A 13999-nucleotide genomic window follows, 5' to 3' on the forward strand; every position below is an offset into this window, starting at 1 on the left:
GGGACATAACATTTTCACACCAGCACAACTGTCTATTCTGATCTCTTGTCTAAATGTCTGTTTTCCCCCAGAACCGCACATGTTTGATTTCTGTAGCTATTTGATAAGTCTTGATATAGGGTAAATTGATTCCTCTTATTTTATTTTTCTTTCTCAAAATAACTTTAGCAATTAGACTTACTTGGTCTTTCCAAAAGATTATTTTTAAAATAGTATTTTCCTTAGCTACAAAAGTCTTACTAAGATTTTGATAGGAATTGACTAAACTTACATATTAACTTGAGGAAAATGGACATCTTTACTCTGTGGAGTCTTCCAGTCAATGAACACAGTATGTTTCTCCATTTATTAGTGTCTTCTCTGATTTCTTTTATCAGTATTTTGTAGTTTATAACCTGAGTATTTGTTAGATTAACAATGAAGTATTTCATATTTTGAGTAATTACAAATGGTATTGCATTTTTAAATTCAGTTCACATGTTTATTGCTAGTATACACAAACACTTAAATTTGTGTTTATCTTGTATTCTGCAACCTAACTTATTAGTTCTAGGAATCTTTTTGTAAATTCCTTAAGAATTTCTATGTTGATAATTATTTAATCTACAAGTAGGGACAGTTTTATTTATTGCTTTTTTTAATCTGTATATCTTTATTTCCTTTTCTTATATTTTCTTTCACTGGCTAGAACTTCCAGCACCATATCAACTGAAAATGAAGTTGCTAAAAGTATAAATTTTGATGACCTAAAAAATGAATTGTCAGAAAAGGAAGCCCGAAGAACCTTATGGTCAAGCAACATATCACATTTACAGAGTGTCATTATTTATTGTATTTTATAAAATTATGATACTAAAAATATTTTGCGTGTAATTTATAAGTTATGTTATTATGCATGTATTGCCATTACTCCCATTACACTGCATAACTGATAAAATATTTTTAAAGGGAAAAACTCTATTTTAGTACCTTTAATAGCATACTTTTTCCTGCTTTCGAATACAGTCCCCACATTTTACTTTTGCACCTGAAAATTATGTAGATGGCCCCAACTGTAAGTTCCAGCAAAACCCTAAGGCTAATTTTCATTGGCCTAGCTTGAGACATGGTGCCCCTCTCTGAACCAATCTCTGAGGGGGTGTGAGAGGGAAAGTACTATACTCTCACTGTCACTGGGAAAGCTGATAAGGTTCACCCTCACCAAAACCACAGGTATTTAGGGTGTTGGAGGAGTGATTATTCAATGGGAAATCAAGGTTCTGTTACCATTCAAAAAATGGGATGCTGAGGAGGCATAAACCACAGAAATCCACCATAATAAATTGCATAAGCATATTTTAAAGAATTTTAAGACATTTATGGTGACATTTCATTAAAGATTCCCTAAGATATTTTGGGAATATCCCTCACTTTGAAATTTGCCAGTAAAGAAAACAACCAGTCCTTCTAACTTCATAATCCTTGGAACATTTTGTATAGGTGGATCATGGGATAAAGTGGACCACGAGTCTAGCTGACCTGATCACGTATCACGTGATCATGTATTTCATGGAGACTGACTTTATTAGGAAGTTCATTTTGTTATCAGCTTTACCAATGCCAGTGAGAGTTATTTGTTCATGTTGTTTGTAAGGAAACCACTGAATGGGCATCAAAATAATTTAGCTTTCAATTAAATAATGTTCTACAATGGTGCAGCCAAGTCCTGCCATCCACTGTTACTGAAAGTGGTGTTATATGCAAACAATTGCCCTCCAAAAATGTGGAAATAACTTTTACTCACCTTCCAACCATGAAACTCTGGCCTCAGTTTTTTCATGTGTTAACTCAGATGCTTCCCACTCTAAAAAGCTGGTGGGAATAAAGGACTCTGTAAGTAGTAAAGCCCCACACAAATGCAAGATATTATTTTGTGATCAGTCTCTGGTCCCAGAACCTAGAACTTTTTGTAAAATCTCCCCTTCAGTTCTATGATCCAATTGAAGATTTTGTTCTAAAAAGAAAAAGCCATTTCAGAACATCTTATTCCCAAGTGGACATTCCCATTCCCCCACCCTCCCATCCCCAAGTGTTGATCTGACTGTGGGGGACCTGCTCTCCACATCCCGATTGATACGGTGTGGTTATCAGAAGTGTGCTTTGATCCATCCCACAGCACTCCTGTTTTCTGTGATTCTCCTCATCCCCAACTTGGCACTGACCTGCTTAATCAAATGGTACTTTTGTATGAGAAGATGTTTGATTTTCTACTTGTGTGTGCTGTCTACTCCCAGAGGTGTTTTGATTTAACCCCATGTGTGGTCCAGCATTGCCTCTTATATACCCAGAGTGCATGAGTATAAAGACTATTTAAGTATATATAACTTGAACTCAAGTTCTGGGCTGGCCTCTAATCATTCTTTCCACTAATCTTACTCTGACCCATTCTCCTAGTGCTTGGATTCCCTGTCTCCTATAGTTGAACCCTGAACACACACCCTTTCTGCATGTTGCTTCCTGCTTTCTCCGAGTCTCCTAATCCCAACTACTTCCCTAGCTGCCTGATCTGTGGCCCTCCATGATATCCCTGGGACATGGTCCTCAATGGACACTTCCTTTCCCCTGCTAGCTTCCAGTTGTTTAGGTCTTTGCTCTCTTCTTGCTCACTGGGAAAGTCACCAGCTTTCAATCTCACACTTCCCCAAACTTCTCAGTCTGCATTTGACTTTGTTATTCATCAAACATTTAGAGAACACCTCCCAAGTGTTAGATACTATGTGATACCTTAGGATATTGGTGAATAAGCGAAAAATTTCCTGCTTCCTGGAACTCACAGTCTAGAAGAGGGAGACCAACAAAGACCATGTACAGAAATAATAATTATCAATTGTGGTTAGTGCTTTTAGGAAAACAATAGGATGCTGAGATAGGGAGTAAAAGAGATGAGGGGAGGATATTTCCTCTCTGAGGAAATGGTTCAAGTCAAGACCTGATGGATGAAAAGGTGCCAGTCCTGTGAAAACAAGCAGACAAATGTTTTGGGCAGATGGAGTAATAGGTACAAAGGCCTTGGGGAAGGACCTCATATACAGCTATGCAGATTGTGCTGGCACAATCAGGCCTGACCTAGAGGGTGGAGGAGGGAGTGGGGGTCTGAAATCCAGCCTGGCTTTGCTCCCCAAGCAGTGTGCCATGGTGAGGGGAAGGAGAAGTTCGTTTTTCTGATTCTCACAAAGGCATGATATAGGCAAGCAGCAGACCTGGTCTTGAATTAGAAAGTGGGCTGCTCTCAATCTAGTCCTTAGTCCTTGGGCTGCCTGCAGCCTGGGTTCACATCCTGGGGTCTCGTATTCTGTCTCTAAATTCATGTCTCCATATGCCTGTCCATTCTTAGAAACTAGTCTATAATTGTTCTTATCTATCAAATGGTATCAACCCATATTTAAGTGGCATTTTACATTTGCTTCAAATCTCACTGGATTCTCCAACATCTTTGTAAGGTAGCCAGGGTAGGCTTTTAAAAAACATGGAGTAGAATTCATATAAAATAAAATGGACAGATTTTAGGTGTTCAGTGAGATGTATTTTGATGATTGTGTACTTCTACCAAACTGCACTTAAATCAAAATATAGAACACTTCCAACAGGTTCAAAATCTCTCTCATGCCCCTTTCTGGTCAGTCTACCACCACCCCAGTTCCAGGTAGCCATTGTCCTGATTTTCATCACTGTCAATCAGTTCTTCCAGCTCTTGGTCATGCAGTAGGTATTCTATTGTACCTGACTTCTTCTGCTCAATATAATGTTTTTTGAAACTTATCACATTGTTATATGTCATTCCTTTTCATTGTTGAGTAATATTACATTGCATGAATGTACCATAGTGTGTTTGTAAATTATCCTATTAATTACATTTGTACTGTTTCCAGTTTGGCTATTTTTTATACAATCACTTTTTGTGGGTATTGACTTTCAAGAGTGGAATTGCTCAGTCATAAGTTATATTTAACTTTACAAGAAACTGACAAACAGTTCTCCAAACTTATATCATTTTAACTCCCACCAGCAATCTCTGTGCATTCCAGTTATTCCACATCTCCACCAACATTTGATTTTAGGCATTTTTGTGGATATAGAATAGAACCCATTGTTATTTTATTTGCCAAGTATCTGATGACTAATCATGTTGAGCATTCTTGCATGTGCTTATTGGCCATTTATTCTATTGTGATGTGTCTATTAGAGTCTTTTGCAGGTGACTACTATTCATTTCATTATATAGATAAGGAGATTGAGACTCAGAATCAAGTGTCTTGCCCATAAGTCTCAGCTAATAAATAGCAAATCCAAATCTTTAACACACATCACCTGATACTGACTGGCATTTAATTCCCAATGCACTGAATTTATTTCTACAATAGGAGACATTGGGTGCAGTAGAGGAAGGTACAGATGTGTAGACTAGAAGAAGGAGGTGATTTTAGGTTAGCTGAAAATAACAGACTTTTAAAACAGATCTAAAGCCATTTCACTCTAAATCTGAGTCTTTGTGTGATGACTGATACCTTCTCAGGCAGGGATCTGCTCTCAGCCTCAACCACTCAGTGCTGCCAAGCTCAAAAATGAGCTCTTCTTGTTCATGCAAATGCTTTTCACCAGGCTTCACTGTTCAGCATATTGGTTTAATTCAGTCAATTAAAATAGCCACAATTTCTCCTGTCCATGCCACATTGCACTAAATTAATATTTGGTTGATGAAGTGTGAATGCTTCTAAACGCTTGATTTTCTCACTAAAATATATCCGGAGGAGAGTGTGTATCTTTTCTCTGTCTTTTTTGTTTGTTTGTTTGCTTTGACAAGTAAGTGAATTTTGGAATTGGACCATCCATGAAAATTCCTTGATGCTAAAGGTAAATCTCTGAAGCAGTGAAAGTGAGTAACTAGCTCCAGTTGTATTTGATACAATGAGTTTGAGTGTTACATGTCTGAGTAATAAGTGAAACATTACAGGCTCCCTTTCAAACCAAGAGTACACTATCCTCTAGATGGAAGGCGCCTGTTGCTCTCCTTCTAATTCTGTTTGAACAAAGTCTTGGATTCCCCCCCGCCCCCAAATAATGAATGAAGTGAATAAACCATTGAGCCTCTAATTCCATTCAATGCCTTTGCTCTCCTGCGAGGTGCATCCGGTGGGGTTGACAATGCCAGAGAATTACTTTGAGTACTTGTTCTCAAAGTACACAGTTCTTCACAAAGCTCTGGCAAACAATCTTACAGAGCGGCTGGAGCACCCCATTCAGACCCGACTGTGTCTGCTCTCATGGGAGTTCAGAGTCTGGGACAGGGTGAGGGAAAGAAAGTGGGATAGTAGTCCTAAGACAGAAGTACTCAGCCAGGCATAAAAGGGCTGTGCCAACATCTGTGAGGGGAAGATTGAAATAAGAGAGATGAGGCTAAAATTTAATGAGTTGAATCTTTAAACCTTTCTCAAAAAGTGTTATTACAACTCCTTCAACTTTCTTTGATTATTTTTTCCCTCTTTTTTCTTTATTCTCCAATTATTGAATGTTTTTTTGTTGCAGTGTGTTTTAGGTGCAGAAAATTTGATCCAACGCTTTTAGAAGAAAGGAGAGGAATTTTTTTGCTTTCATTCAAGGCATTTTAATGGATAAAGTGATATTACAGTCCAGGGTTTGACTGACCATGAGGACTATATTTATAATTGCTGGTTCTAATCACTTGGCATAGGACTTCATTGTTAGGTTTGAATGTGCAAACATGATTAACTTCCTCACTTCTTTTTTACCTTAGTACTTTAAATTTTCACCATGATTAATTACAAAGAATTTTTTTTCTCTCTTAAGATTTGATGTCATGAAGCTAGAGAGATAAACCAAGAAGACTTCCATTTGTCAAAATGGTGAGGCATTTCTTGTGGGGATAGGAAGGTAGGCAATTTGGGAGGGGACTGGGTCGTAAGCCAACCATGCAAATATTATCTAAGGGACTCTTAGTCTGTGGAGTAAAAGGGGGAAAAGAACCTGTTAAAGAGAGAAGGTCTCTTCAGAGATTTATTTATTTAGTAGTTAACCAAATGTGAGAGGACCCTTTCTGGCCTTCAAGGCTTTGAATTCAACTTAAGCCTTGGACTTAAACTCCAAACAGAAATACCCCTGGATGAGTTTTAAAGGCCATTTCAGTTAACGCTCAGGAGAAAAATATAAATGTGATGGGAAGAGAATTTTCTCTATGTTTTTCTGTCTACCCAAACTACCCAGATTACTTAAACAAATCAGAACCCACTGAGTAAACAGAGAGGGACACCTAGAACAATCAAACGATCGAATGCTCCCCTACAATATTGTAATAGTACCAGGCCCACCAATGGAAATATCATGTTGGCTTGGCTTTATCCCAAGAAAATCTGAATAGATTTAGGGTCCTATTAATGAACAAGGTATGTCTACATTCGTTTTTTTTTTTTTTTTTAACCAAACCTTCCTGATAAATAGACATCTCTAGGGAAAGAGAGGTCACATATATTGACTGTGAAGTACTGGAACATATACAAACCAAAAGTAGCTGGTTAGAAATAAAAGATTTTGTCTTCTTGACAGAGATGTCCTTTTACGTGCTAAGTGCTCTATTAGCCTATTGAGACCGTAGCATGTTAGAGCTGGAAGTGGCCTTTGAAGATCATCTAGTTTGACCCCCTCACCTTGCAGAGAAGGAAGCTGAAAGTGTAAAAACAACAGCAGCGACACGGTCAGGAGAATCTCTGACAAGATCGCAGTTGATGTCGAGGCACTAAATATCCACCTGCTCAGGCCCTTGTACAGAAAGGAACCATTCAGCCTGCCTGCATCTTTGATTCCTAGGAGAGGTGTAAATCCTACCCCCGTAGTTAAAGCTTTCTGGTGGGACTGCTGCTTATTTAGAAGTTAACAAAGGCTAAGGGAACCCATTGTGAAATGTTTATTTGGAGGGAAAGAATCTAAACTCACACTCTTGTCATGGTCATTTTTTTAAGAGGGTGACAGATTGAGGCAGGGGGAGGGAAGAGGCTCTAGCAAAGTGCAGCAGGGGAGACCATGGGAATGGATGCTTGCTCTCCACGGCTTGTTATTGTTGTTTTCTTATGGCCATGTCCTCAGAGGGGTATCAGGTTTCTCACCATGGCTGGGGATGGGGTTCGGAATGTGGCGGACAATACGATGATTTCCTTCCTGGTATGTCCCTGAATGGCCAGAACAGTCACACTGTCGGAAAATCTGCAGCTGCTCTGTTGCTGTTGACAACTTCATTATCCCAGTGATATTCAGCTGGATAATTCATTTCACGAGTGTGGCAATATCTCCTGATATGCCTAATAGGTTGAGAGTAATTTTGTAGGCTTTTGAAGATAACTGTCTCCTCTTATGCTTAGCTTTGCCCTAATATGGGAAACAATGATAGCTGCCATTAGAAAACTGCATGGTAATGATCAGCTTTTTCCGTTTAGGTCTGGCCCCCAAGCCACAAAGGCAGGAAGCATTAGTGATTTTAATGATACACTAGATGTAGGTTACTTATGTCCTGTGCAACTGCTTTTTTATCACTCTGCAGTTAACCTTCAGATGACTACGGCATTCTCCAAAATAAGGTGACCCTGCTAAGGATATAAAAGTAGTTAGTTAATGGTTCCAGGGATGGGGGTTGGGGGGCCGGTTGTGATCTTTAACATGATATGTCTACAGTCACTTACCAATGCTGTCCTAAAATGGAAGAACCAGATGAGAAATAAGAAATGTGATCCATGAGTAGCATTCAACAGCCAAGCTGCAATTTTTCTTTAAATATAAGGACAGTAGTATAAAATCAGTTCTTCAGAGTTCTCATTATTTCAGTTCAATTGAACATCACCTACCATGCACAGAGCCCCAATCCTTGAGCCGAGAGGGAAACTCAAAGGTTGGTATGGTCTGAGTCTTACTCTCATGGAGTTTACAATTCAATAAGAAAAGTTGGTAGAAACCCAAGAAGCGCTAATGATGGTAGGCTGTACTGAGAGCACTAAACATAGTTACAAATACTATAAGGAGAGAGGAGAGAGACATTCGTTCCCTTTGGGGACATAAAAGAGAAGGTGAATATACTATATATAAGGACTTCTTCCTTCATCTACCACTCAATCTTAACTCTTTTGAGAGAAGCTGGATTCCTGAGAATCTTACTTGAGTCAGCTTCAAGGAAATTAGGATTCCTCATCATATCTGATTCCTAAATGCTTTTTAGTCATCACTGATGATGACCAATTCCAAGTATTCCAAATGAAACTGGAAAAGCCAATATAAAAATAGATCTAAGAATCTTTTGGCTTCTCTTTTTATCCTTTAATCTACCACCGTGCTGTTTTCTTAGCTTTATAAAATGAAATCTGACTACACAGCCTCCTGATGGCAGCTAGAAAATTGACTGATTCTCTGTTAATGCTTCGAACTATAGGCATTTTTTACACGCGCTATACCCAGCCAGCAACGACTGCCCCTTCCCCCCTTTCCTCATCTCCTGGAAACTCTAATCTACTTATTCTCCCTATTAATTTGCTATTTCTAGATATTTCATATAACCAAATCATACAATATGCGGCCTTTTGTGTCTGACTCCTTTCATTCAGAATAATATTTTCAAGGTTAATTCATATTAAAACATATCAGAATTTCATTCCTTCTTAACAGATGAATAATATTCCATTTTCCATTAATATACCGTGTTTTGTTTATCCATTCATCTGCTGATGGACACTTGGGTTGCTTCTACCTTTCAGCTATTGTGAATAATTTTGCTATGAACATTGGTGTACAGCTATCTGTTTGAGTTCCTGTTTTTGATTTCTTTGGATATATGCCTAGGAGTGGAATTACCAGGTCATATGGTAATTCTATATCTAACTTTCTGAGGAACTTCTATAGGTATTTTGATATTGATTTCCTTTACAAAAGAAGGAAGAGGAAGAGGATGAAAGAACTTGCCTAAACTTCAGCCAAGTCATTTATTCTTTGGTATTTTGACTCACCAATTTGATCACTTTTACCTATATATTGATTCTATACATTTTTTAAAAACCCAGTTTTCACAGTCTCTTGTGAAGATTCAAAAGGCTTGACGGATAGATGTTTGTGTATATATGATTTTGAAGAAGTTGAAACCATTCAGCCTGCAGGTTGCTCTGTTGTCCTAATCTGAGCAAACTCCTCCCGTTTATGAATTATCAAATCCTGGGACATTAATGATTTCAATTTTAATTCTTTGAGAATTCAGCACAACTTTCTTAGAATAAGTGAAGACACAAAAGTCGTCTTTGGCTTTGATTTGCAAATAAAGATGGAGAAAACGAACACTGTGACTAGAGAAGGACCCCAGCTTCTCCATGACGGATCATATTCCTCTACCACAAACCCCAAAACAGTCCAACTGTCACGATGCAGAGGCATGACCGAGATCCAGTTAGCAACCCATTTATTGTGAATGCTATTCATTATGATAAAATCCAGTATATCGAAGATTATAGATGGCCTTGGGGATAGTTGTAAGTGACCTATGCGGACACCTCTTGAAGAGATTTAGGTGAATACTGCCACCTATTGATAGGTGAAATCTATGCGACGAATTCCTCCTCTGACCTGACATTATCAGAGCAGATCGCATTACTCAGTTAGCCAAAGCTTTTCTAACAGCCCGAAGTTCACACTACTTAGTACATTTATGATGAAAAACAAGTATCTTATAGTTATTTAAAACAACTTCTCCTGAAATACATTTCTGGTAAGAGGCAAAGGAGTGTGGTGGAAATGACATAAGCTTTGCAGTCAGAGTTCCGAGTTTGAATCTCAGCTCAGCCACATAGTACATAAACAATTAGTCTCTCTGACCTTTAGTTTCCCCCTCAGTTAAAGCAGATGATCCTACTTTGTAGGATGTGAGGATTTGTGATTTTGCTGCATGACTCACAGGGGCTATTTGATAAATGGCAGCACTTATTATCATTTTTCCACCAAGCTATTACAAGTAACTATTTGTGGAGCAATGACTGGTAATACGACAAACCACATCATGTATCAGACTATGACAAACTCTTCTGTGTGGTTCAGTTATCCCTCAGCAATGCCACTTGTCTACTATAGTATCTCTGACTTCCAAAATGAGGACAGTGTGAACATAAATATTAGAATGTTAAGTGTGTCAATTGAGAAAATGAGGATAAATGGACTTCATTACCAAATGACTGCCCTAGAGGATATATGGGGCTGGGCAGATAAAGAATTATGATAAAACTTTGGAGTTGCATATAAATGGGGCTTTGTGACCCGCTGGATACGGTTGGGACTTAGGACCAGACCTGGAAGGCTCACATTCCTTCCTCGGCATGGTGTGGGGGATCCAGGCCCCGTACAGACAATAGGGGATTCATAGCTGGAGAATTCTAATGATGACTGAAAGGAGGGTGGCAGCCAGAACAAGCACACTTTTCAGAAGCGCGGACCCCGATTATCACATCAGTGTTACAGCCTGGCGAGAGGCTGCTGAGAGGCAGGATGAAGCAGTTCTTGGAAAGCTTTCAGTGAAGTGTTTGTAGCCTCCTTGAGAGAATCAATCCCATTTCTCAAAAATGTGACACTGGAAAATCTCACATGATTAGTTCAGATAAACACTGTCATCAGATCGCACCAGAAGTCACATGGACCATTTCTTTTCTGAAGAGCATTTTTGAGTTCCATGCCTCTATTCTCCAAGACGTAGAGAAAAATTCCAAAAAGAGGGTTTCTCAGGATATGTGGGGGCCTTTGCTTTTAGGTTGAAAGGTCCACCGGTGCTTAAAACAAAATAATCAATAAATAACATGTCTACGAACAGTCTGCACCTTTTGAAAAGGTCTGCTTTGGATTGAATAGCCAATACCCTCCCCCACCTCACCCCCCAACCTCCCACTTTCTTTTTCCCTTGGGGCTTAGAAATTGAGAGGGAGGAGGAGGACGAGTTTCACATTCATTGCTCACAACTTCACACATAATAAGCATGTTCAGATGCACCCTGGGGTGTTAGTTTTCTTTTCCTATTTTTTGTTCCCCTTTTAGAAGCTTTCGATAAGTAGCACATTTTAGTTTTGAAAAGAATCGGGGCTGTTCTTGAGCACCCGCGCCCTGCGGGAGGTCAGGGGATTACAGAGCGGAAGCAGACTGGCCAGACTCTTTGCTGACCACAGTAAGGGACTGACACTTTCTTTCCATAATTTAATTTTGAGACTCTGATCAAAAGACACCCCATAAAAGAAATATCTGCTGAAAAAAAAAAAAGAGTGAAAAAATGTTTGAAAATGGCCATCCAAAAGTGATCAGTTTAAATTTATATCTTCAGACAAACCACATGGAACTAACCGCAAGGCAGAAGTACATTTGCAGTAATGTATGGACACTCTCAGAATACGGGCAGGATTTGCAGGGGAGAGTGGACATGACTGAATTTTGATGTTGGTGGGCTTTGGCCTCGTTTCACAAGTATTCTTCTGATACTCTAAATGTTGCACGTCTGAAATCAGAGGACAGTACACAAAAAGGAGTTCCCAAATCCCTCATCTTACAAGGAAAACTGAGGCCTAGAGATGATGGATGAGAGAAAGGGAGAAAGGGAGGGAGGCAGGGAGGCAGGGAGGCAGGGGGAAGGGAAGAAGGGAGGAAGGAACTCTCCCAAGGCCATGTAGCCAGTGAGGAATAGCACCAGGGCCCTGGCTCAAACTCCCCATTCCCAAGGGGCTGAACTTCCTAGGGAGACTCTAACCCATGGCCTCTGCAAATGGCCTTGCTTGTTTCCAGTTCATCTATCACAACCTTCTACCTCTCCTCACAAATGGCTCCTTAAAGCAGTTTACGCACATTCCCATGGCTCCAAAGACTCAGCCTCCTGTTCTTTACCCTAAGTAAACAGTGACCAGATCACAACATGATGCCCAGATAATCTCTATGCTTAATCAGTTGATCAATAATCAATTCATGATCATTATATGTCCATCACCCAGGTTAAAACTTGGCGTCATCTTCAACTTTGCGCTCTCTCTCTCTCTCTCTCTCTCTCTCTCTCACACATACTTCCTCCCCTAACCCCATGCATACGTTTGAAGAGTCCTTTAAGTTCTGCCTCCAAAGTTGTACTCCACAGTCTTCTCCTAATTTACATTTTCATAGGTCCTAACCATCCATGTCTTCCTGCTTCCAAGTTCTCATCACTTCAACTCATTGTCCACCATGGCTAGACCAGAGGGACCTTAAACTCACCGACTCTCTTCTGCTCAAATTCCGTCATCTGTAGGATAAAGGCCAAACTCCTTTCATAACCTTCATAGCATTCAGGACCTCCCCATTCTAGCCCCTGCCTACTGTTTGAGCCTAAATTTCATTACATCTGCCCATCACTATTCACTCCAGCCCCACCGGACCACTTTTCATTCCCCAACTCTTCCTGGAACTCTGTGCCTTGACTCAATTCCCTTCCCTTTTTTCAACCTGTGGATTGTCTTCATTCTTCAAGATCCCATTCAAATGTAGCCTTTCCTGTGAATCTTTACTCGTCACCCCAAGAGGAAATAATCACTCCTTTATTTGTGCTCCCATAGCACATTGCTCATACTTTTTTATGGCACTTATTTAATTCTGCCTTCTATTAAAATCAGTTGCATCACCCACACTAAATAGATCTACTTTGTCTTTGAAAAGATGTCTCATTCATTTATTTTATTCCCTCCCCACCATAGGGCTTAGTCCATTGCTTTGCATATAATAAGTGCTTCTCGTTCTTAACATTCATCCAGCATTTACTATTTGCAACACAGTAGGCCAAGCACTGAACGAGTTGGAAGAGGATAATATCAAATAATTAAAATTCAACCCCTGTCTTCAGAGGAGCTTTTAATCTAATCACTGAAACATATTCACAAATAACATAAGTGAACAAACTGTGGAGATAGAATTGGCAGGGTGGGGGGTGAGCACTGAATATGAAAGGAAACCTTGTCAACTTCCTAATGAGAATGCTGGGTGGGGTGATGGGGAAGGGGTGGAGGTAAATAAAGAACAAGATTGTTTTCAAATCCCAACCCGGTGCTGTAGTCATTGTTAGGGTCCTGCCTGGTCTGGCCAATCCAATTTATCCTTCCTCCAATATAAGAGTAATCTGCCAGAATGAGTTAACTCTCCCATTCCAATGTTTACCACTGAATGAATCAAATATTAGAGAATTGGAGACTGATGCTGAGAGTCATCAGTCTTAGCTGAGAATACAGTTTGTAGAGATGAGACAAACTCCAAGAAAACAGCTTGCTTAAGTATGCTAATGCTGCTGGAATGCAATACACCAGAAATGGACTGGCTTTTCTAAGATTTATTTAGTTACAAATTTACAGTTCCTCAGAGGAAAGGCAGCTAATTTTCATTTGGATTTCTCTGTCACATGGCCCTCTGCTGGCCCTCTCTCCCAGCTTCTAGGTTCAAACGGCTCTCCCCAGTGCAAGTCCTATCTGCATCTCCAAATGTTTGGGTCTGCATTGCTTCTCTCTCTTCTGACTCTTCCTTTTTTAATTTTTTTTTTAATTAGTTGCTTTTTTTTATAGCCATCATCATGTTTATTTCTTAGAATATCTGCATCAATTCAGAAAAAGTAATAAAAAGAAAACAGAAAAAAAAATTCATACATACCATACCCCTTACCCCTCCCCTTCACCAATCACCAGCATTTCAATCCACTACATTTATTTTAACATTTGTTCCCCCTATTATTTATTTATTTTTAATCCATATGTTTTACTTGTCCATCGATAAGGCAGACAAAAGGAGCATCAAACACAAGGCTCTCACAACCACACAGTCACACTGCAACAGCCATATCATCACACAATCATCTTCAAGAAACATGGCCACTGGAGCACAGCTCCACATTTTCAGGCAGTTCCCTCCAGCCTCTCCATTACACCTTAACTAGACAGGTGATATC

General features: G+C 39.5%; 1 protein-coding gene and 1 long non-coding RNA gene across 6 annotated transcripts in view; one reads left to right on the forward strand and one right to left on the reverse strand.

The window, feature by feature from the left end:
* The window catches only part of ANKFN1 (ankyrin repeat and fibronectin type III domain containing 1), a 436237-nt gene that overhangs the window by 250835 nt on the left and 171403 nt on the right, over positions 1-13999 (forward strand). The window lies entirely within an intron of this gene.
* The window catches only part of LOC143687670 (uncharacterized), a 177454-nt gene continuing 170405 nt past the window's right edge, over positions 6951-13999 (reverse strand). Inside the window, exon 4 of the long non-coding RNA XR_013177631.1 lies at positions 6951-7413. This is a non-coding gene — a long non-coding RNA (uncharacterized LOC143687670). The remainder of the gene's footprint in view (positions 7414-13999) is intronic.

Source organism: Tamandua tetradactyla, chromosome 6, assembly GCF_023851605.1.
Source record: "Tamandua tetradactyla isolate mTamTet1 chromosome 6, mTamTet1.pri, whole genome shotgun sequence".
In the NCBI taxonomy this organism is placed as follows: domain Eukaryota; kingdom Metazoa; phylum Chordata; class Mammalia; order Pilosa; family Myrmecophagidae; genus Tamandua; species Tamandua tetradactyla.